This window comes from Callospermophilus lateralis, chromosome 6 (genome assembly GCF_048772815.1).
Source record: "Callospermophilus lateralis isolate mCalLat2 chromosome 6, mCalLat2.hap1, whole genome shotgun sequence".
In the NCBI taxonomy this organism is placed as follows: Eukaryota; Metazoa; Chordata; class Mammalia; order Rodentia; family Sciuridae; genus Callospermophilus; species Callospermophilus lateralis.
Genome location: NC_135310.1, coordinates 156,791,899 through 156,813,995, shown reverse-complemented (window position 1 = coordinate 156,813,995; position 22,097 = coordinate 156,791,899).

Here is a 22,097-nt window from a genome sequence, read left to right as displayed (position 1 = left end):
ATCTGTTCACATACCCTGCAGCCTGTGTCATGTGTGAACTCTAGATCTCTCTTAATTTGCTTCTCACAATTTTCCCTGAAAAATACGTTTTCACATCCTACAGGGAAGGAGAAACCAGCTCAGCTCTAACAGAGTGAGAGGAGAGGGTGAGACGGGTCCAGAGTTCACGGGAAAGCTGGAGGGAGGCAGGGGCCAGCCCAGGGTTTATGAGGGAGGAAAAGGGCAGGAGAAACACACACACACACTCACTCACACTCACACACACACTCCCTCTCTCTCTCTGTCCCCAACATGCCCTTCACTTCTCTTCCTCAGCTCCAGACTGAAGGGTGAGGCCCCCCTGGAGCCTGTAGAGCTCCAGAGGACCCTCCTCCCTGACCCTCCTCTCTCCAGGCCGCAGGGTCAGGCGCAGCTGGCAGCCCCAGAGCCTCAAGGTCAAGGCCCGGGTTGGCACAGGCTCCCACTGCGTGAAACTCGGCCTCCAAAGGAGGATGGGGCCACAGCCAGGAAAGAACCGCTCTGCAAACAGACTTCCAAGAAGAATCAGCCTCTTGAAATTCTCCCTGCAAAAGTTCACACCACAGAACAGCTGCTGCTTCGCAGCGTCTGGGTTCTAACTAGCCCCGAGCTGGGCTCTGCGCACGACTCGGGCCGGTGGCCCGAGTTCTGTGTCCTTCCCCACGCTGCCCGTCCCCCAAGTGCTCTTGGTCAGAAACTGGGTCATAAACTTGTCCGCGGAGCAGCGTCTACTGTCTTTCAACGGCGGGTTCTGTTCAAGAGGTTATGATCACAACGGAAGAGCGGTCGCTCTGAGTCCTGGCATGCGTCTGCCAGGGTGGACAACGGCCCCGACCTCATCTTCTCATGGTCTCTTCTGGGTTCAACCATTGAACTCTGACCCTTTTCTGGACCCATGCAAATCCTTTCTAGAATGGCTGTGTCAAATTTTATTTATCCCTTTTTTTCCCAGATTTAAACTAACAGCTCTATGCCAAAAAAAAAAAGTTGCGGTATTACCAAGCTTCGCCCCTGCCAAGGCTCACACATGGCTCTGTCCTGCCGCAGAGAGGAGGCGGCCGGAGGGAGGGAGCCAGGGAGGGAGGAAATGGAGAGGGCAGCTGTTTTTTCAATAAACTCCAGCAGAAACTGTCCCACCCCCTGCACTGTGTCTGCACAGCCCCAGCAGCGAGCTGAGCTGGGAAGGCAGCGGCCACTCTCCTGTCCCTGTGGGGCTCATCCCTGGCTCCCTCGCTCCCCGTGCTCCCACGCAGCTGACCACAGACTCTTCAACCCACCCAGGAGGAGGTGGACAGAAGCCAGTGGTGGTCTCTGTTTCCTTGGATGCTGGTCTCTGCTCTGCTGGCTCCCCAGAGGGTTCCTCCCCCTCCCGTCCCCACCCAGGGGCACACGGGACCCGACTGCTTCAGAGCCAACTACGAGGTGCCCACTTTCCATCCCACACCTTCCCAAATATGCTGGAACCCTCTCTCCACCAAAAGACACAGCTGTTCTCCTGGGCTCCCCAAGCCGCCTGTCGTCAGCAAACAGGCCTCTGTGTTCCCCCCTGGAGTGGGAAGGGAGGAAGGGAGGGGAGAGCAGCTGCAGCACCCCCCACACACTCGGCCCCAGCAAAGGCTCCAATTGGTCAACCTAGAAAACCCTGGGGCATTGCGATCAAAGAGGGCCCCGCCCGAGCACCACCTCTGATCCTTCTTTCCCTTCTAGTGGGAAGGCAGAGAAGAGGGAAAATAAGGACAGATGTGTGCAAAACAGTAACGCGGCCTCCTTCCCACTTGGCTCTGGGCAGGGACCAGATCACAGGCCCAACACCTCCCTTTCTGCCCAAGTGGGAAGATGAAGTACAGGGTGCAGCCCTGACCCAGCCGCAGGACCCTGCTGCCCAGAGAATGGGCCCCACCCCAAACTGCCCCTCAAGTCCCCAGCTGGCCTCTCTTTCTATAACTTCTTCAGAGTTTTCTAGTCCATTTTGGTAAACTGATTCCGTTTACTGCCTGCTCTTAATTAGAGTTACTGTGGAACAGTCATTTAACTTTAAAACCCAGGGTATGCATGTACATGGATTTTTCTTTTTAAAAAAGCCTCTTAGACCTTTCTCAAATAATTCAACAGTAACCAAAGAAGGACAATGTATGTTAATGTCAGTTTGGTTAACTGTTTTTAAAAACATCCAGGTTTAGTTTGCATTCATTTAAGCCCAGTGCTGTAACACGGCATCCATGTTGGTGGATGATGGGCACTAACTGGAAATATGAGTTGGTGCATGATGGGCACTAACTGAAGTGTATTTCTGGAATGCACCTAGTCCCAAACAGATGCCGCATGCACTTGCTACAACTGAGCTCACCCTGGGCTGTTTTATTTGTTTGTTTACAGCTCCCATACTCAACCCTCTGTTTATTCTTCAGATTTAAAAAAAGAAATAAGAGCCGCTGATGCCAACTCCCGATTACCAGTGAAATCTGATTCTCTCTCTCCTGACCCTTCCGACTCTATTTCCAGGACTATTTAAGTCTAAAAGGAAGGCAAGGGCAGGAAAGAATCAAGTAGGGGTCAGAAACCCCCATCTCTATGGCCTTGAGTTCCCAGGCTCAGGCCCGGGCAGGCCTGTCCACCAAATCCACCACCACAAGAAGACCAATCAGCATCTTCAGTTAGGATGCTAGAACTCAGCCAAACTGGGAAATGGGAAATGCACCTCCATGGATTGCCTGGAAGGCCCCCGAGTTCTCCCAGGCTCCTCCCCGCCCTGCCCCCAGCTGGCTCAGGGTCCCCTCACCTCCATCATTACCCTGCACGTAATTATTTGCAACCAGGCTGGGATTTTTATGAACTTCACTACATCCAAATCCCTCATTTCCCTAGATGTCCCTAGAACCTCCAGGAGAAATGAACCCCAAAAGTGGAAAATAATAAAAACATAAGCTTCCAAAAGAGATGAGCACCCTGTGCTCCAGAGCTTCCTATGGAGTTAGAATCATGCAGCCTAAAGGTGACAAGCACCGTGAGACGACTCCTCAGAATACCCAACGTCACTCATCGCCCTGATTTAGAAACTGAATATCACCCAAACGCCCACGTGCTAAGGGCTTGGTGCCCAGGGTGACACTCCTGGGAGGAGCTGTGGGCTCTTAGGAGGAAGGGCCTTGTGGGAGGTCGTCAGGTCATCGGGAGCATGCCCCTGCAGGGCACTGTGGGACCTGGCCCCTTCCTTTTCCTTTTGCTACCGGAGCAGGAGATGAGCAGTGATCTGCCCCATGCCCCATGCCACTGACATCCAACACCACCAGCCAAGGCCTAAAAGCAGTGGGTCCCATCCAATCCTGAACTGGACCCTCTTAAAACTGATCCAACATAAACACTTGCTTTGTATAAGTTGATTATCTCAGGTATTTCGTCATAATAACACAAAGCCGATTGACACACTTATCCATAAGACTAGATACACAAATATCATTAAATTTCCAATTTATTTTTCCTAAAAATTAATGGTGTAGCTGGAACAGCCCTAGTCTCACCCAGAGACCTCCACCTAAAGTTATATACTTGCTACTTTAAAATATTGCTCCCTTATCAGGTGCGATGGTGCAGCCTTATAATCCCAGTGACTCAGGAGGCTGAGGCAGGAGGATTGCGAGTTCAAGGCCAGCCTCAGCAACTTAGCGAGGCCCTAAGCAACAAGACCCTGTCTCTCAATAAAATGTGAAAATGGCTCAGGACGAAGCTCAGTGGTTAAGCATCCCTGGGTTCAAGCTCCAGTACCAAAAACTAAAAATAAAAATAAAAATAAATAAAATACTGGCTCCCTCTACCTATCTGGTGACAAAACCACCTACCATATCTGCACTCTCTATAAATCCAATATGCAGCAGTCAAACAAGTCATCAATTGAGAAATATCACATATTACCAACAGGTAGGGAGCCTCGAACTGTCTTATATTGAATGGAGAAAACCCTAAAGAAACACAGGACAGAGAAGCCTTCTTCCATAAATGCCAGACCCCTCACGATACTTTGGGAGGGAAAGATGGAATGAAAGAGAAGATGGAGAAATGCAAAGTTAAATGGGATTATTCAAGGACCTGAGGGCCCACAGTCCTGATATGCAGTGGTCTGTAGTTGGCCGTGGTTCATAGAACCTATGGGCTCACTATGGCCAAGGGTAGTTCTAAGTTTGGGGGGAAGTAAAGTGTAGCTGCACATCCCCCTCCCCCCTTAGCCTTCCTTCAGGAAAGAACTTGATAATGGGCATCTATAAAAGGTCAGCTGACCTGGAGCTCTGGCCTGTCCTCCCGGGCAGAAGAGAAGGGTGTCTTTAAGGGCAGCTGTGTCTAGAGTCAATTTCAGAATACACAAAACCAAATGTGACTGGAGGAGTTGGAGGAGAGGAAGAAATGAGGATTACCTCACTAGAGCCCACGTTAACCAAAGCCAGATGCTCTGACAACCCTGTCAGGCTGTGGCGAGGCCGCCTCCGGGGCATCCCCACTCACACCGTTGCCAGGTCGGAGCCCAGGACCCCAGTGGTCATCCTTCAACCTGTCCACTTGACCAGAACGCGCCCCTAGTTCTTACAATCAAGAAATCTTAACGTTGGACTCTGACCTCTCTCGGTGTTTGAAAAAATCAAATGAGAGCTATCTCACATTAAATTTTAAAAAAATGCTTACACTGTTAGAAATACCGCTGGGAAATGACAAATTTTAAATCCCCTATAATATGATTATGGCCACTAGCATGAAAGGGGATTACTCTCAACTGAAATAGAAAATTAAGGAGCAAAACTCCAGATAAGACAGAATACAAACGAAGCTGGCAGCATCTCCCTTCCTGAAGGGCGCTCAGCAGTCGCTGCGACCTCGCCGGCCCAGGACACTTCGGCAAAGCCACCCCCGCGTCGAGACTTCGGCCAATTCCCAGGCACTGTGAAGAGCACAGCCAGGCTGTGCCACGCAGAGGCTGCACCACGGGGTCAGATCGACATTCAGGCATCTGCGGCAGGATGATAAATGCCAGCCAAGATTTTGGAATTTAGCGCCTCTGAAGAAGCCCGTTAGGACGTTCCTGAATTAAATCACGCACCCAACCCATTTTTGTTTCCTCGGCAGCTTCCACTTGGAAAAGCGCTTGGGAGGCCCTGGGCACGTGGGTGACATCGTGGGGGACAGGGATCTCCAGTGAGGAGAGAAGCTGCTGCCGAGGCCTTTTGCAGGGCTTCCTGGCGGGGTAGGCACTGCATGGTGGCCAGGCCTTCACCTGCAGGAACTTCCAGGACGGTGCCTCCTAACAGGGGAGGAGGCCGCTTCCCGGTTTTCATAGGAAATGAATGGCCTCCAGAGGACGGGTTTGAGAAGGCAAGAGAGGGAATGGCTCCTTCCCAGTAAATGTGAAACACATGGTCTTCTTAGAGGTTTCTGTCCACCCTACATTATTTCACTTCTGTGAAAGAGACAAATCATGAAGATTTAAGCACAATGCCCCGCAGAGGAGAACATGCATTTCTGTTTAAAGCCAGAGGCGCAGTCTTTGAATAATGATTCCAAAGGGAAGCCGCACCCTCCCACTGAGCAGCAGCATCCCCGTGCTCTGGGGGAGTGGGCTGGACTCGGCCTCCATGGGCGATTTGCTCAATGGACCCTTTTCAGGATCTGAGAACACCACTCCAATGGAAAAGGCAAAGGCTCACTGGGAAACGTGAGGCTCTGCCCCCACGTGGGCGCCCTGCGTTCCTTAATTGTCCCTGTTCTCGGTGTCTCTCTGTGTCGGGGTGCTTGCTCTTTATTTCAGCTGTACAGAAGAATCATCTGGAAGGATTTTTTAAAAATCCACACGTCTCCATGAGGTTCTAGAGCTGGGAGCACCATTCCATCCCCATCTGACACCAGCCGCGCCAATGCATCGTGATACTCTGTCTCGGAGGCTTTTGAGGTGACCTGCCACGCCAGTCTTCCGTCATCCTTCCCTCCTCTCCCCTGGATCTCCAAGATGCTCTCACGGGAATATCTGAGCCCCTCCCACGGGCTCCACTCAGGCTCCACTGGGCCACTTGCACAGGATGGGACACCGTGCGGGAAGCTCAGCTCCCCACCCCCACGGCTCTCGTGTCTGTCACAGGCTCGTCTTGAGAGAAGGCCTGGGTGGGTTTCTCCGGGGGTCCTGGTCCACTTCCGAGCCATCCTTACCACGGGAGAGAATGCTCTGCAGCCTGTCACTGTGGTCCACATGCTTCTCACGGACACCCCAACTGTCAGTCTCACCCCAAACACACACCCTGCTAGGCAGAGCCGTGCTCTGCTCCCTGAGGGACCAGGGACCTGCCCTCAGGGGCAACACCCTCCTGGGCTCAAGTAGCTGTCAGTGTGAGCCAAGGCCGCGTGCACCGAGCCCTGCCCCACGCACACACCATCCCTGTACCCGGCTGTGTCTCCAGTGATGATTGTGTCTGGGACAGACAGGGAGAAGGAGGCCAGGACCTCAGTAAACTTGCTACAGAATCTTTATTTCTGGGAAATCTATCCATCCACAGACCCAAATCAGGAACTTAAAAAAAGCAGCAGCCTAAGATTTGAAAATCCAGCATCTTAATGACCAAAACACGGCATGCTGGGCAGGATGGCCCTCTAGATGTCTAGATACCTTTTAAGTTTAAAAAATTAAATTACCCGGTGGCTCCATTAATGCCACCCATGGCATGCCATTTTGCACACGACGCCATCCACATATCTGCTTAACGTTTTGACCCTAGAAGTGGAAGGAGCTGATGGCAGGAGGCTCCTTAATAACGAACACGGTTCACTGAAGGATTGGCAGGTGCCGGGCTGCCACCTTCCACGCTTTATTCCACGTGATTCCCACAGCCCAGTGGAGGAACCTCGCGGAGAGTCCACTTGATAGAGGTGTCAATAAACAAAACAGCAAGCCCATGGTCAGCGTGGCCAGATGATGGCTGGGATTTGCAGAGAATCCTGGACGACTCCAAAGCCCTCAGGCCATTCCTGGGAACAGGGGCAGCCTGTCTTTCTTCAGTAGGTGACGTATTAAAACCCCTCTCCCCCAGCCACTGAAAAGGGGAGGCACGGGCAGGAGGCTCAGATGAGTCCCCAGCTTTAATATGAATAAATATAATATAATATAAATATATAAATAGGTCAACAGACAAAAGCCGACAGTGACTAACATCTGGGGAAGCCAGTGTGTCTGTTCTCCACTAAGGAGTTAAAATGTTACTTGTGACCCTCAAAACAGAGGCCAAAGTAGACGGACATCCCTTCCCCAAAGAGCAAAAAAAACAGGACCCAAGCTAGCTCTCCATCCTTGTGCCTGAGGATAAGTAGGTCCCCCCACCTGGAGGGGTACACTCCAGGACCCCAGGGAGCCTGAAATCAGAGTATGCAGCCCTACGTAAACTGTCTCCTCCTATGCACCCAACCTCAAGGTCAAATCTAACTCATGAACTAGGCACAGCAAGAGGTAAACAATAGGTAATAATAGAACAATTTGAAGGATACTACAATAAAAGTTATTTGAAACTTATGAACTGATTTGCATTTAATATTTTTAGACCACAGTTAATGTGGAGATGGACGCTGCCAGCAGCTCCTGTGTGCCATAAGCGTAGGGTGCTGTGCCTCGGTGCTTTCCCTCTCTGCCCGAAACCCCTCACGATCTCCACCTCACTCTGTCAGCTGGAGAACTCCTATTCAGACCTCAACACCACACTCATGCCTCATCCACCTGGTTTTCTTCATATCCCTTCCCTCCATAGAATTAATAATTCTCCTCTCTGAATTATTTTTGTAGCTCCACTCCATGAGGCATACCTTTAGTGTTATAATTATGTCCTAACTTTAAGTCCCCAGCCCCCGGCAACCTGCCTGGCAACTTTAACTGTGGCTCAGTGAATGCTTCCTTGGCTAAATACACCTTTTAAATCTCATTATGGATGTTTATGATTTAGATGTTTTATCAAAAGGCTCACACTTACTTGCTGCAGATATAAATAATGGTATTTGGATGTGGCTACGTGTACTTTTGGAACCCTAATTTCCCCTTTTAAGAAGCCCTCTTGCCAATTTCAACCTCTACAGTAGTCCATACAGTCTGTCTCGAGCACAAAAATGGGAGCAGAAGAAAGGAACAGGATAGAAAGTCCAGAAACGTGCCCATGGGTGGATGGCCGACGACCTCAGGCCAGTATACTGTAGGGACGTGATCTCGTCATGAACAGTGGGAATCTGGATCTCCATGTGCCAAGGAAGGAGGCTGGCTGTCGTACCCTGACAACCAAATCAAATCGGACGAAAGTCTCAAATGTGACACTTGAAAATGTAAGACCCCGAGAAGAAACTTATGGAAAGACCTCCTGGACTTGCTCTTGGCAACGATCTTTTAAAAAACAAACAACGGAAGAAAGCAAGGGGCACTACATCCAACTAAAGAACCTCTGCACAGCAGAGGAGGTGATCAACAGAATCGAAGACGACGGCCCACAGAAGTGGGGAAACTTTTGTAAGCCACGTATTTGATAAATGGTCAATATCCCAAAGACATAAGGAGCTCATACAACTCAGCAGCCAACAGCGAGGGCGGGGGGACACGCCAGCAAAGCAACTGAATAGAGATTTTTCCAAAGGAGAGATACAAATGGAACAAGTAGCTAAAAAGGCATTGGTCAGCATTGATCCTCAGGGTGTCAACTACAGTGAGACTCCCCGACACCGGCCAGCATGGTGGTTCTCAGAGGCCTCATAAGCATCGGTGTTGCAGAGGAGCAGGAGAGGAAGAGAACCCTTACAGTCCGCCATTGTAAAAACGCTAGGAGGGTCCTCCAAACGTCCTGCATAGGACTGTTCTGTGATCCAGCACTCACACCTCGGGGTGCACATCCAGAGGAGAGGAAACGGCCATTGTAGAAAGATTTCTGCACCCCATGCTCACTACAGCCGAGATACGGACACAGGCCCAGTGCCTCTGGTGGATGAATAAAGAGCTTGTGATGTGTATGTACACACACACACACACACACACCACACACCACACACACACACACACACCACACACCCCCCCACCACACACACACACACACCACACACCACACACACACACACACCACACACACACACACACTCCACAAAATACCATCAGCATAAATAATGGAAACCCTCCACCCTTTACAACACACATGGACCTGGGAGCCGGTACTCTGGGTGACGTGAGGCAGAGACACGCTGTGTGGACTCTAGTGTTGGGAACGCTACAAAGGTCAGGCTCTCAGGAGGCTGGAGGTGCCGGTGACATGGCTGGTAGGTACAAACTTCCAATGCAAAGAAACAGCTCCAGGGGACCTAATGACAGCACAGTGGCAGTTACGGGACTGTGCTGGTGACCTGAGCTCAGACAGCAGGTCGTTAGTGTCCTTGCCTCCACCTGTGACTCGGTGGTCAGGAGGTGTCAGTATCCTTATCTGACCATGTGATCATCACACAACACGCAGCAGAGCTTCACGCTGTACACAATTTTTCTATGTGTCAACTATTCCTCGATAAAGCTGAAATAAAACAAAAAACAATATTAACAAATTTTAGTAAGACCACCTATTATAAATGGGCATATGCAGGTATCCCTTACAAACTCCTTAATATCACATTTTTTTTAATTATTTAATTGTTCTGATTTGTTATACACCATGGCAGAATGCAATTCATTTCATATGATGCACAATTTCTCCAGTCACTGATTGTACACCAAGTATTTTCACACCATTCGTGTCTTCATACATGCTCTTGGGGTCATGATGTCTAACTCATTAATACCACATTTCTAAGTGGGGTTGATTCTAGTGCTTCTAGTAGATTCTCTTCTTTTGTAAAACACAAATTCATAAGGAAGTAGTAATACTTTAAAAAATAATGTGAAATATTTTTATAAAACGACCTAAGCATGGCTTTTGAAATTGACTTTTCTATAAAATGTATTTTCTTTTAAAGGTGAGACTTCTGAGCTACTCTGCTACAGCATGGGTTCCCAGAGAAATGTAGAGAACTGAAGTCGTTAAAACCTCTGCTATTTCCATCAAAAAAAAAAAAATCACTGGATCTCCAGGGAATGTACCACACCCATGAATAGCTAAGCACCCTCTCAGCGAGACGCAGCCAAGGTGCGTGGTCTGAGGCCGGATGCCTGGGCACAGGCTCCAGCTCCACCAACTCCTGGGTCCTGGGACAAGTTAGCTTCTCTGCATCTCATTCTCATCATTTGTGAAGTTATGCGGAGATGCAATGCATGGAGATGTTGGATTAAATAAGCTCTCACACAGAAGAGCTTAGCACAGGATTCAACATGCACCCAGCATCAGGTTAGCGTCAGGAGTAAAATCCTATCTTCGGCACATAGCACACACTCAGAAACAGATTTAGCTACAAGAAGGAGCTTGTCTCTTGCTAGTTTAGCTTAGCTCTTGGGAAGAATCGGAGGCTCACACTTATTCCAAAACGTAGATAAGACACTGGAAACACCAGGAACAGGACGGCGGGACGCGTAGTGTGGGTGCTGTGTCCTAACAGTATGGACAGCTTCTCTCCTCCCCAAGAGATGAGTGGGGGGCTGCACCCCAACCCCTAGGGAGTCCTTGTTTGGTGGCTCTGTGGAGGACGCCGATTTTACAAGTCATTTTACATTCAATTACTCCTGGTGTCAGACAGCAAAGTTTCTTAGCAAGAATTCCCAGACATGGATCTTTATAAATAAGATTTTTTAAAAAACATGTTTGTCCCCATGCGTATTTACCAGAGCAAGAGGGTGATGAAACCTAATCATGTGTCCTAAATGGGTTTTAACAGCCACATGTGTTTTTGTCCCCATGTGCTTTGGGGGATTTCATAATCCACACTGGCCACAATCATTCAAATCAGGCTTCATAAAAAGTTTTGTTATAAGCATAGTATTTTAAGTCACTAAGTCGTCATCAAGGAGTATTAAAACACACAAAAATATTTTTCCAGGATAAACAATTCCCAAAATACTATGGAGGGACTCAGACTTAAGCACCCCGTTCACATTAGCTGAAAGACAGAAGCCACCCAAGCGCCATCCGTGGGTGAATGGAGTGTAGTTTATACACATGGATGGAATATTACGCAGCCTTAAGAAGCACATCCTGCTTCGACGTGGATGAACAGCCAATATCGTGTGATTCCACCTCTGAGAGGTGCCCAGAGTGGTACCTTTCCACAGAGACAGGTGGCTGCCAGGAGCTGACAGGAGGCCGGAACCAAGGAGCCCAAGTTTGACAGGCGCAGTTTCAGTTTGGAAAGATGAAAGCGTTCTGGGATGTGGTAACTGTGCTCAGCACCAGGCCAACTTATCGCTTGTGAACTACACGTTCGCAACAGTGAGTTCCATGTGATGTGAATTTTAACCCAAATGGAGAACATTAGGGAGCCCTGCAACTCAAAGGAAAAGGAAGAGCAGGTCTCTATCAATGACCTTGGGCCAAAGAAAGTTCATTTGGATTATTCCAAGCAAGAGAATTCCCGAGGAACCAGGTAGCGACCCTGCCCTGAGGAGGAGGAGGAGAAAAAACTCCCCTCTGTCTCACTTCAATTCAAAAAAGAGTACAAGCCCCAATCACTTTGAAAACTAAAGGGAAAATGAATCACACGCTGCCGAGATTGGAGTCCCAGCCCAGAACCCCGGAGCTCTGGGTGTTCACCTGGGCACCTCCTCCAGAGCACCACAGGAGTCCCCGTAGCTGCGGCACCAGAGGACAGCCTCAGACACCACAGTGTCAAACAGGAACTCAAGCCATTCGTAATCTTTACTGTCCAAGCAGAGCCCGATGGATTCCAGTTAATCCCATTAAGATCTAACACTGTTATCTTTTTTAAGTGAAAATATATTTAATTAGGTCACAGGAAGGAAGGGGCAGTCTGGCTCCCCGGCTTCAACCCCTGTTTCTCGGGGCCTGCAGACATGATGGGAATATGGATGAAACTATTCGTTCCTGGCACATTTCTTCTCCTTCTCCTTGCCCTTCCTCCCTGCAGCCACGTTTATGGACATTTTATCGTACTTTGCCATTGAAGAGCTCGCAAGGGAAGGAAGGGTAGTTCTTCAGAAGTGAAGACGGGTAGAATATTTTCCATCAACACCACCTTCCTCCCACCTGCAGCCCCGGAAGACTGCACAGGGAGAATCCTGAGCGCCAGGCTGCCGCCACGTCTGAGTACCTATTTCTTTTGCAACACTAAATACAAGATCATCAGGCAATTGATCATTGACCTGGAAAATGGCAGAATCACACATGGTGTATCTCATTATCGAGGGGGAATGGAAAACGGATGGTTTCGTGGGCAGCAAGACACACAGGACGATGGAAAGGCCTGTCCTGGAATTCAGAGTCCTAGGATGGCAGGTTCCAAATAGCCATTTAAAAAATAATAATAATAATAGAGCACACACATACACCTACAGAAGGTAGCCCGATCTATGACTGTCAAACTCTGGGGAGGCTGGAGACTAGGATGATCCAAACAGCTCTTGGGGACTCTCATCCCTGCCCAGGTGTCCATGCCAAACAATCTCTACCTGATGGAGTCCACCCCTGGGCATTTCTGCACTCACCTGGTTTAGTATGATCTGGAAAGATAGACAGAAAGCTCCAATAGATTCAAATTATTTTTTCTGATTCTTATCAGATAAGGTGATTTTCATTTATTCTGATTATAGGTTTCGCTAGAATTAGAAACAGGTGGTATATGAATATTTGGTATTGCTAGGAGCAAATTTACATATCGCCAGAAAACAGAAATTTTCTAATCACATAAATCATAAATTGTAATCACACAAAAAACAGGTCTTTCCATTTCTCTTAGATGAGAAACAGTTCTTTGAAAGGCCTCGGAATCAGAGCTCTGGGGCCCACATCTCTCCAAAAACCTGTCATTCGGTGAAGATTCCACAAAACGGTTTGGGAAACGCGTAAATGCAGGTTTATTGTCCTAAAAGGAAACAGTTGACTGAGACCAATCAGGTTTTAAACGTCTGCTATCAATTAAGAATAAGTAAATTTATGAATTGATTAGATTTTTTTCCTCATCTTGGCAAACGAGATCGGGCCTCCGCTTCCGCCCCATCTGCCCTCCGCAGGGGAGGAAAGGGCATGAGACAAAATCAGCACCGGCGTCAAAGAAAACACCTCCACCCCGTATTTTTTATTGGAAAAATAAATTTTGTTTTCCAGTAAGCTATTTCATTTTTTTAAAATCTGTTTTTCCTCAAGGGTAGAGTTCTATTGATTTTTCAATGAGGCCCACGAAACCTCCCAAGTGCGACTTAGATCTGCATTGGGCTGATCCTCCAAATGTGACCAACCCAATTCCCGCTGCTCATTTTCTAATGAGTGCTGCGACTTGGGGAGAGCCCAGCAAACTAACCAGGGCTCCCGGGCTCCTCGGCAGCAGCGGGCAGGCAGAAGGCGTCTCGGGAAGGCAGGGTGGCCAATCCCACAAGCCTGCCAGAAACCAGGGGGCAAAGGTGGAAGACCCTGCCAAGAACACCCGTGGGGCTGGCTTCCCTTTCCTTTTCCACAGACTGTTTCAACACTCAAGCCACCAAGGCAGCTCAGCCTTTCTTAACTCAGGGACCGCAAGGACATCTTGGAAAATCAAAAATGCCTCACGCTGCAAAATGTAATATCAGTGTCCCCCGACTTCCTTTCCTGGAGCCATATCCTCTTACGGGAAAGAGAGGACGGCGCGGCCAGAGGGGGGGTGTCCTTGGCATGCTACAAAGCGCACACGTTTCTGACCAAGACACCTACAGACAAAGCTAGCCAGATCTCCTCCCCTGGACCCAAACTGGCCAGAGACATGGCAGAAAGGGTCAGCCCCAGAGCAAAGCAAACCGCAACAGGCGAGAGATGGCGGGAACACTCCGAGTCAGCTCACTGGTGGGGTAAGTAGGAAACGGTAAGCCCCCAACCATACCTGCTCAAGGGCTATGCTCACGTCTCCTCCCACCTGAACCCCAAACCAAAGGCAGTCCCCAGCAGTGGCTCCAAAGCAGGACAGCAAAGAAAGAGGCTTTAAACCCTGTGGGTGTAGAGACCCCAACTCCTCCCCACCCCATCCCACCCCACCACCCATCAAAGCCACAATCACCTGAGGTCAAGGGAGGGCAACCTCAGTCAAAGTCCTCTCAGATGACTCCATTTGTCCAATCGGCCATTGAGAACCACGGGCTTAAAAACGATGTTAGAAAACAGAAGCCAGTTTCCCTATCAAACCCTCCCAGGGCTCTACTTTCGCTGGTCGGTCCTGTTCCAGAAAGTCAGTCTCCACGTCCACCCCCCTGCTCCCAGGCACACCTCACAGTGCAGAAGCAGGTGGGCCTGCTGCTCTCCACAGCTGACCTGGGGCAGACCCCACAAGGAATGGCAGGTGGTTCCCCACCCTGGTGACCCAGGAGTGTAAGCACACATGCCTGTGTATCTGAAGTGCCGCAGGACAAGTTGTGATGTGCCACACAGAGGCAGATGCAGACTAAGGTGTGCAGAGAGCACAGAATCCTGGCCTTACACAGTGGCTTCCATTCCTCACCCCGAGTTAGACTCCCCTGGAAGGCTTGTGCCCGGCCCACTCCCAGGACCCCCGACTCAGTCAGCCTGGGTGAGGGTCTACTTTGTGCTCCTCTGACAGTGCTCCTGAGGAGCTCATGCTGCAGTCTCAGAACCCCATTTTGAGAAGAACTTCTCTGGGTGCAAGTCTGACATCACCAGACATTGGAAACACAAACAGAAATTGTTCTTTATGGTAACTCTAGTTACAACTGGAATATTGAATACCCCTCCATATATGATATGAAGCACTTATTCTGAATTATGGTTTAAAATGAGAAAATAGTATTGATATATATATATGTATTTTATATATTAATAAATTAATTGATACATATAAAATATTGTATATATTAACATATATATCATATATATATATATATATATATATATATATATATATGATTTTTTAAGAGTGTCCTTACTTTGAAGAAACATACATTGATAAAAAAAATAGTTGTAAACACTGCAGGTAAGATTGACCCAGGCATGAGCCAGCCTCCCTCCTCAGAGGTGACCCTCATCCTGAAGTTGCTCCTGAACGTGCCATGCAGATTTTATGTCACCACCGTGTACACGTATGAATACATAAAGACAAAACCAAAAACACGGAAGAAAAACAGCACAGACAAGTCACTGCAAGAAATAGGTAAATGCCCAAAGGAGAACTAGAGGGCGGCCACAGGAACGCAGGGCAGCCCAAGGAACAGCCAGCCACGGAGACGGCCACCGAGAATCAGAACAACCTCTCGTCTGGAGATCCCACCCACAGAGCCTCTTACCTGGGTAGGCCGATGTGTGAGCTCTTCGCCCGCCGTCCCCTGGGTGCTAGAAGAGAAAGGAAACTGGGTCAAACATGAAGGGTCAGCAGGAGTAGGGGAGGTTGCAGAACTCAGGTCCACTTGGAAGACTTGGAAGGCACCCCAAGGAGCAAGGGAAGGTCCTTTATTAAGCTCTGCCCTTAGACTGCAGGACACCTGGCCACTCTGGAGCCGGGCCAGGGACGGGCTGCAGAGCGTGGAGTCCTGGACAAGGCTGGAAGCCTTCACAGAGGCAGGGTCCAGCTCCAGCTCTGACCTCCTGTTCTAAAGCAGCACCAGCACGTCAGGAGGCCTTTCTAGGCCCCGACGTCATGATCTGGAACAAGGAGGGTTTTTACACCTTCTCCAGAGTGACTCTGCACGTGCGATGTAGTCAGAAAAGCCAGCCAGTGTGGGTATGCACGCAGACCCAGAGGGTTACTTTATGGAGCTGGTTTCACTTATTCTTTAAGACAGTGCTGTAGAGCGAGGGCAGATAGCAACGGAAGCTCCCGAGGAGAGACTGTGGTTGAGGTTGCACCATAACTTCCCCGAGGTCCCAGAACTAGCAATAGCAACAATGAAGACCCCAGCCAGCTGACACTACAGGAGAGACTGTGCACGATGCTCCACGGACCATACCCTGCAGCTGGCGTCACCTCAAAGCTACAGAGAACTTCAACTCCAGGTCTTGAGAAGAACTATAAGATCACATCAAAAGTCAATCCATTTTCTGTGCCTAGCCTCATCCTTCTAAAAAACATCTGGCCGTTTGTGCAAATGTGTTTGGTTACAAAATAACTTCCCAATAGAATAGCCAACAAAATTAATTTATAACATTCATTATAAATTAATTTATATTAATTATAAAATTAATTTACTTAAAAGCTTGCATTTTCCTCTATAAGTTAAAAAAAAAAAAGTTGATAACAGGTTATGTCTCGATTCAAGAAAGGAAGTTGGGAGTTTTGCTGTCCCTTAGAATTTTTAGAGACTACACTCCAAAGAACTGATGTCTTAAGCACTTGGTTCCAAAAACAAAGTTCTTGGCAATTCATGAAAGATTCAACTGTGGCACAGAGTGGCTGTTTTATTTTTTTAAGGAGAAATAATTATCTAAGGATTAGAAATATCCTGCCCTGCTCTTCGGCCAAGGCGGGAAAGCAGCTTCAGCAACTCTCTGGGGCACAAGGTCATCTCTATGTGGTAGGGATGCTCATAATTGGCAAAGCACCTCTGTCCAGTGAATCAGGTGAAACGACAACCTATTAGATGGAGCAGTGGTCTGATGTGGGACACAGCTGCTCGGCTCCCGCCAGGCTTCAAATAATTCAGCATTATCAACCTCCCCCATTAAGTACAATTAATGTTAGGAAATGGAGAAAATAAGCCTGAGTAAATAAAATGGCTGACACACACCAAGCACAGCAGAACCTACCAACTGTGCTCATGACAGCAGCTTCCCGGGCTCCTACTGACCTCGAGGTGCTAATGAGGGAGTTCTGCTAAGATTGCATTAAAAACCTTCCCACACTTTGCCAGCCCCAACCCCAACCCAAACTCTCCTCCCTGTCGCAGCAGGAGGCCCTGGCTAATTGGAATGTGCATAAAACGTGGCCGAAATTGGTTGCAGCAGCAAACACCTCGGGAGCATCCTGGACTACACAATCACACACACACAATCACACACTCACACACACACACAATCACACACATAATCACATGCACATGCACACACATGCACACAGAGCAGCAGATTGCTTAGCTCTTTGAGAAACCCAGATGAACATCATAAATGTAGATTTCACAATTAAACTCTGTGTGTGATGAGTTACTTTATTTTAAAAAACCAGGTGGAGTTGGATTTTTGCAAGCATAAATCTCCCCATAAGCCTGGGTAATGACCAGAGGCAGACATAACAAAGATGGCTGGTGAAAGAGAGCTCTAATCACATTAGCTTGGAGTTCTACAGGAAGGATGGTTGCTCTGTGCATTTCCCTTTATACGTAGCAACTTCAAAAAAAAAAAAAAAAATCCCTATTTTCTTAGTACATCTTTATGTAGGGAAGCCGAGTGCCTTTGAAGGCTCACACAAAACAAACAAGAGTCTTTACAAGTTCTCCCTGACCACCCAGGGAGAATCAAATAGTATTTTTTTTCTCCAGCAGGCCACCCCAGGATACCAGGAATAAAAAGCAAAAGGAGGAATTCATCTTGTAACCAGGATGTGTTTTCCTAGTATAGTTATTACACTGTGTTAATCTAAATATTATGGTATATTCTTTGCTAGTGAAGCCCACAAAGATCTAATTATTCATTTACTGGAGAGAAGAAATTTTGAAAGAGCAGAAAAATAGGTTAAAATCTAGGAAGTAGCCGCGAGGGGGAAGATTAAGGAGCTTTCTTCTTAGAATCCCAAGAATTGAGCGGGGGTTTTCAAGGTGCTCAGAATAGAAGGATGGGGCCGGGCCTCGTGCTCCCAGCACCCTGGGTGTAAATGCTCAGGGGACTGCGGGAGCCATCTGGGGAGGGCAGCTTCCTGGGCCTCACATGGCAAAGCTTAGGAGCAGGAAAGTGGGTTAGAATCATCAACATCCTGAACCACAGTCTCTGATCACATCTTGCCCAGCACAAAATCTCCGTCTGAGCCAAGTCAAGATCAGACAGCCACGGGCCTCTCCCACCAAACCCAGGCCTCTACTGGTGCCATTCCTCGGGTGTGTGGGCCACGTCTACCCTCTCCTACCAGCATGCGGATGGCCTCCGACTCTCCTGAAATGACTCACTCTCTCATCTCTGTTTGGGGTCCACCGACCTCCTCCTGCCTTATAGCTCTGCCCCAAAGGAGAGCTTTGAGATAGTTACTTCATCTCTTTTCCTGCCTCAGTTTCCTTCTCTGTCAACGGGAATAACAGTGAATAATGCTCACTATCATGAATAGTAAATGAGAATGTTCATCAACTAAAACTGTGACTAAGGTTTGACGGGCTCCACTCCAACACCAATGCCCCCGCTCCCCATCTCCCTTAAGCCTTCCTTAACATTTGCAGACAAAAATAATCTCCCCTTCTGTAAACTCCTATCACACCTGAGCTGTCGCTAAGCCGATTCCTGGTCACTCTCCACTGGCCTTATGACCATACCGCTACATGTCAGCACACCTACCAGACTGTCTGCTTTAGTGGGGAGAGGCGGCATGTTTAACGCATTCTTTCCAAAGTCCTCTACACAGAACTGCAGAATCTCAGGATTCCTGAATTAACAGGACCCTTTCAAAAACCTCAACACTGCTGGAATTTTTTTCATACAGAAAGAAAAGAGTCCAAGTGAGATGAAGAAAATATACTACCAGCAAGCATCAGCAGCTTCTTCAAGTCAAATAGGTAGATGTACCAGTCAGTTATGGGATGGATGCATGGAAGGCAGATGGCTGGACAGACATAAAGATATACAGGGCAGACTCCCAGCAAGCCAGCTACAGCATCTCAGATCCCCTAGAGGCCAGGGGACCAACACAACCTGCCCTCGCCATGCATGCATTCAGTTACTGAAATTCTTTCACTGTTACTCCTTTAAAACACTTTACAAAGTCCATACCAAGAAAACCCACCATGCTAAAGGGCTAGAATTAGTATTCTTTTTTAACTGTTGTTTTGTTTTTTGTTTGCTTGAACCCAGGGGTAGTTACACACACAAAGGGCTCAGCTATATCCCCAGCCCTTTTGATTTTTTGAGACAGGATCTAAGTTGCTCAGAGTCTTGCTAAATTGCTGAAGCCGACTTTGAACTTGCAATCCTCCTGCCTCAGCCTCCCTAATTGCTGGGATTACAGGTGTCCATCGGTCACCACGCCCAGCTAGAGTGTAGAATTGTATTTCAAATCCTTCCAGAGAAATGCAGCTCAGCTTTACCTTATTCATGCCACAGGCTCCACTGGGTGGCATTCCACATGCCAGTCACGTGCTCATCTCCCCAGGGAGCCCACAGATGAACCACTCCTGTGAAGAGCTCCCAGTGCAATGTCATCTCTTGCTCTTCTCTGCCTGCCACCTCCATCTGTCCCTACATTTACTCAGTAAAGTGCGGTGCCAGCATGGAAAACCCCATCAGAGATAACGAGAAGACTGTGGAAAGGCAGCTGGCGAGGCTCCTGGTGGACACTGACATTTGAAGGTTCTGGACACAGGAGTCCATTTTCTTCACTCTGGAGGAAGTTCCAAACTAGGACCTGGGGCGTCCGAGGATTTCCCACGATTCTGGGGTTCTGGGATTCCCCTACAGGGCCATGTAACTGACAGGGAACATCCTGTCACTTGGCTGTACCTTGTCCACCTCTCTCCAAACCTCTTAGAACTTTGAAATGGCCTGAACATGGAGCTGGGCAGCACAGCACGTAGATGTGTGTGCTGTGGGACCGTGGGACAGAGAGGAGCTGCGGAGAGCAGTTCCCAGCAACTGGTGATGGTGCACACAGAGCAAGTGGGCACAGCACTGCGTCATTCCTGTGTCCTCCCTGGGTCCAGCTCCCTGCAGCCTGAACACATCAGCGTCTGTCTTGCCCATTTCAAGAGACACCCCTTTCACGTAACTTTCATTACAGTCTGTTCTCATAAATGTTCTGTTTTATTACAAGTTGTTACTGTTAGTCCTGCACCGTGCCTAACTTACAAGTCAAATTTTGCGATGGATATGGATGTCCAGGAAAAATACAGGGTTATGGGGTTCAGGATCCCCTGGGGTCTTGGAACATGTCCCATGTGATTGGAGGACCACTGCACTGCCCCCCAGGTTCCAAACTTTTCACCTGTGTCACGAGACTCCGTGAGCATCAGAGGGCAGGTGAGGGGGCCTTGCCTGCACAGGATCTTTCTGAGTAGGATGGCAGCTTAAATGTCCCTTTGGAAGTCACCTCGGCCACCCCATCTGAAACAGCACTCCAGTAACAGCTCGAGCTCCGTGCTGGGCTGTATTTCTTCATAGCCTGTATTATTGCCTGATAACAAATTGTATTTTTATTATTATCATTATTGCCAGTCTCTCTGGCCACACATAGGCTTCTTCAGGGCAGTGACTGTTCCCATCCCCTCTGTGTTCCTGGCACCTAGAACTACACACGACACAAACTAGGTAGTGAATGATCTGCTATTAGATGAATAAGGGACAGCACTGCCCGGGTCAGCAGCCTTTTCCTGCAGACCCTCTATACCAGGTTTCTGACGACAACGGCTTCTCTTCCCCAGAGCAGCCACACAGCTCTCCCTGGGATCCTCAGGGGATTGTTCCAGGTTCCTTATATTGACATCCTACCTGAGCATCTACACACACCCTGCTGTATACTGAAATCAGCTCTAGAGACTTGAGATACTTGATACAATGCAGATGTTATGTCAAGAGTTTTAACAGTTATATTGTATTGTTTCGAGGGTAATGATAAGAGAAATGTCTGTTCTCTTCAGTACATTTGCAACGCTGACTAAGATTTTCCCTGTGTGATTGTGGAGTCCGTGAATGTGGAACCCAGGGATAAGACGGCCCTCTGGACTGCCTGCGGGAACTCAGGATCAGATCCGGAGGGAAAGGAAGGGGTTCCCTGGATGGTCCTGCAGGCCCAGCTGCCCAGAGGGAGTATGGAGTCACATTAGTCAGATAGAAAAGTCAGGTTCGAGGGGGGACATGTTGATGACGGTCACTGGACAACTTCAGAGGCCCAGGGCACAACCCAATGCTGGGAAAAAAATGGGCCTGGAACTGAAGGAGGTCGCCTCACCAGGGAGGGCGGAGGGCAGCTGCAGGTGACAGTCTCCACCTGTGACTCTGAGGGCCCCAATGCCACCCAGTGTGTGGGACAGAGTTAAAAACTGCCCTAAGAAGCACTGCACTGGAGACAGGGACAGAGTTCAGGCAAGAGGCTTCACGTTACAAGAAGATGCGCTGGGCAGTGTCCATGCTGCTCGACACAGAGAGTGCCCACTCACCACAGCTCTGGGAAGCACATGACAAAGAAAAGCATTTTTAAAACAAGTGCCTCAGTCTGTTTTCTGTTGCTATGACTGAATACCACAGACTGGGTAAGTTTTAAAGAAGGGAGGTTTATTTGGCTCATGGTTCTGGAGGCTCCAAGAGCACACAGTGTTGGTGTCTCTAAGCATCTGGTGAGGGCCTCATGCTGCATCCCGTGGCAGAGGGCAGCAGTGGCGAGGCAGCAGGGATGCCAGCTTGGGTCTCCTCCGCTCCTTAAAGCCCCTAATGGCATGGTGGGGGGCCACGCCTCGTGACTTCCCATCCCAGTTACCTCCACCAGACTTCACCTCCAAATACCAAAAATATATCAATTTGGGGATTCATTTCCCACACATGAACTTTGGGGGAACATATTCAAACTATAGCAATAAGGACATTAAAATCTAATGATTTTTGCAAGCAAAATCTTTTTTTAAAACCATAACAAAATCTGTCTTTTCTTTCTTCAATTGGAAGTCATCTTTTCTACACAAACCAGAATCAGGTTAACCACTGACCGGCAACAAAAGACCTCTCAGTCCTTAATTAAGTTTTCAAAGGGACATTTGTGCAGAATAGAGTTTTAGTTCAGTTGCAAAGAACCATGTGAGAGAGGTACTTCACTTTTCTTGCAACTTCAAGGATTATTTAACAATATCACTA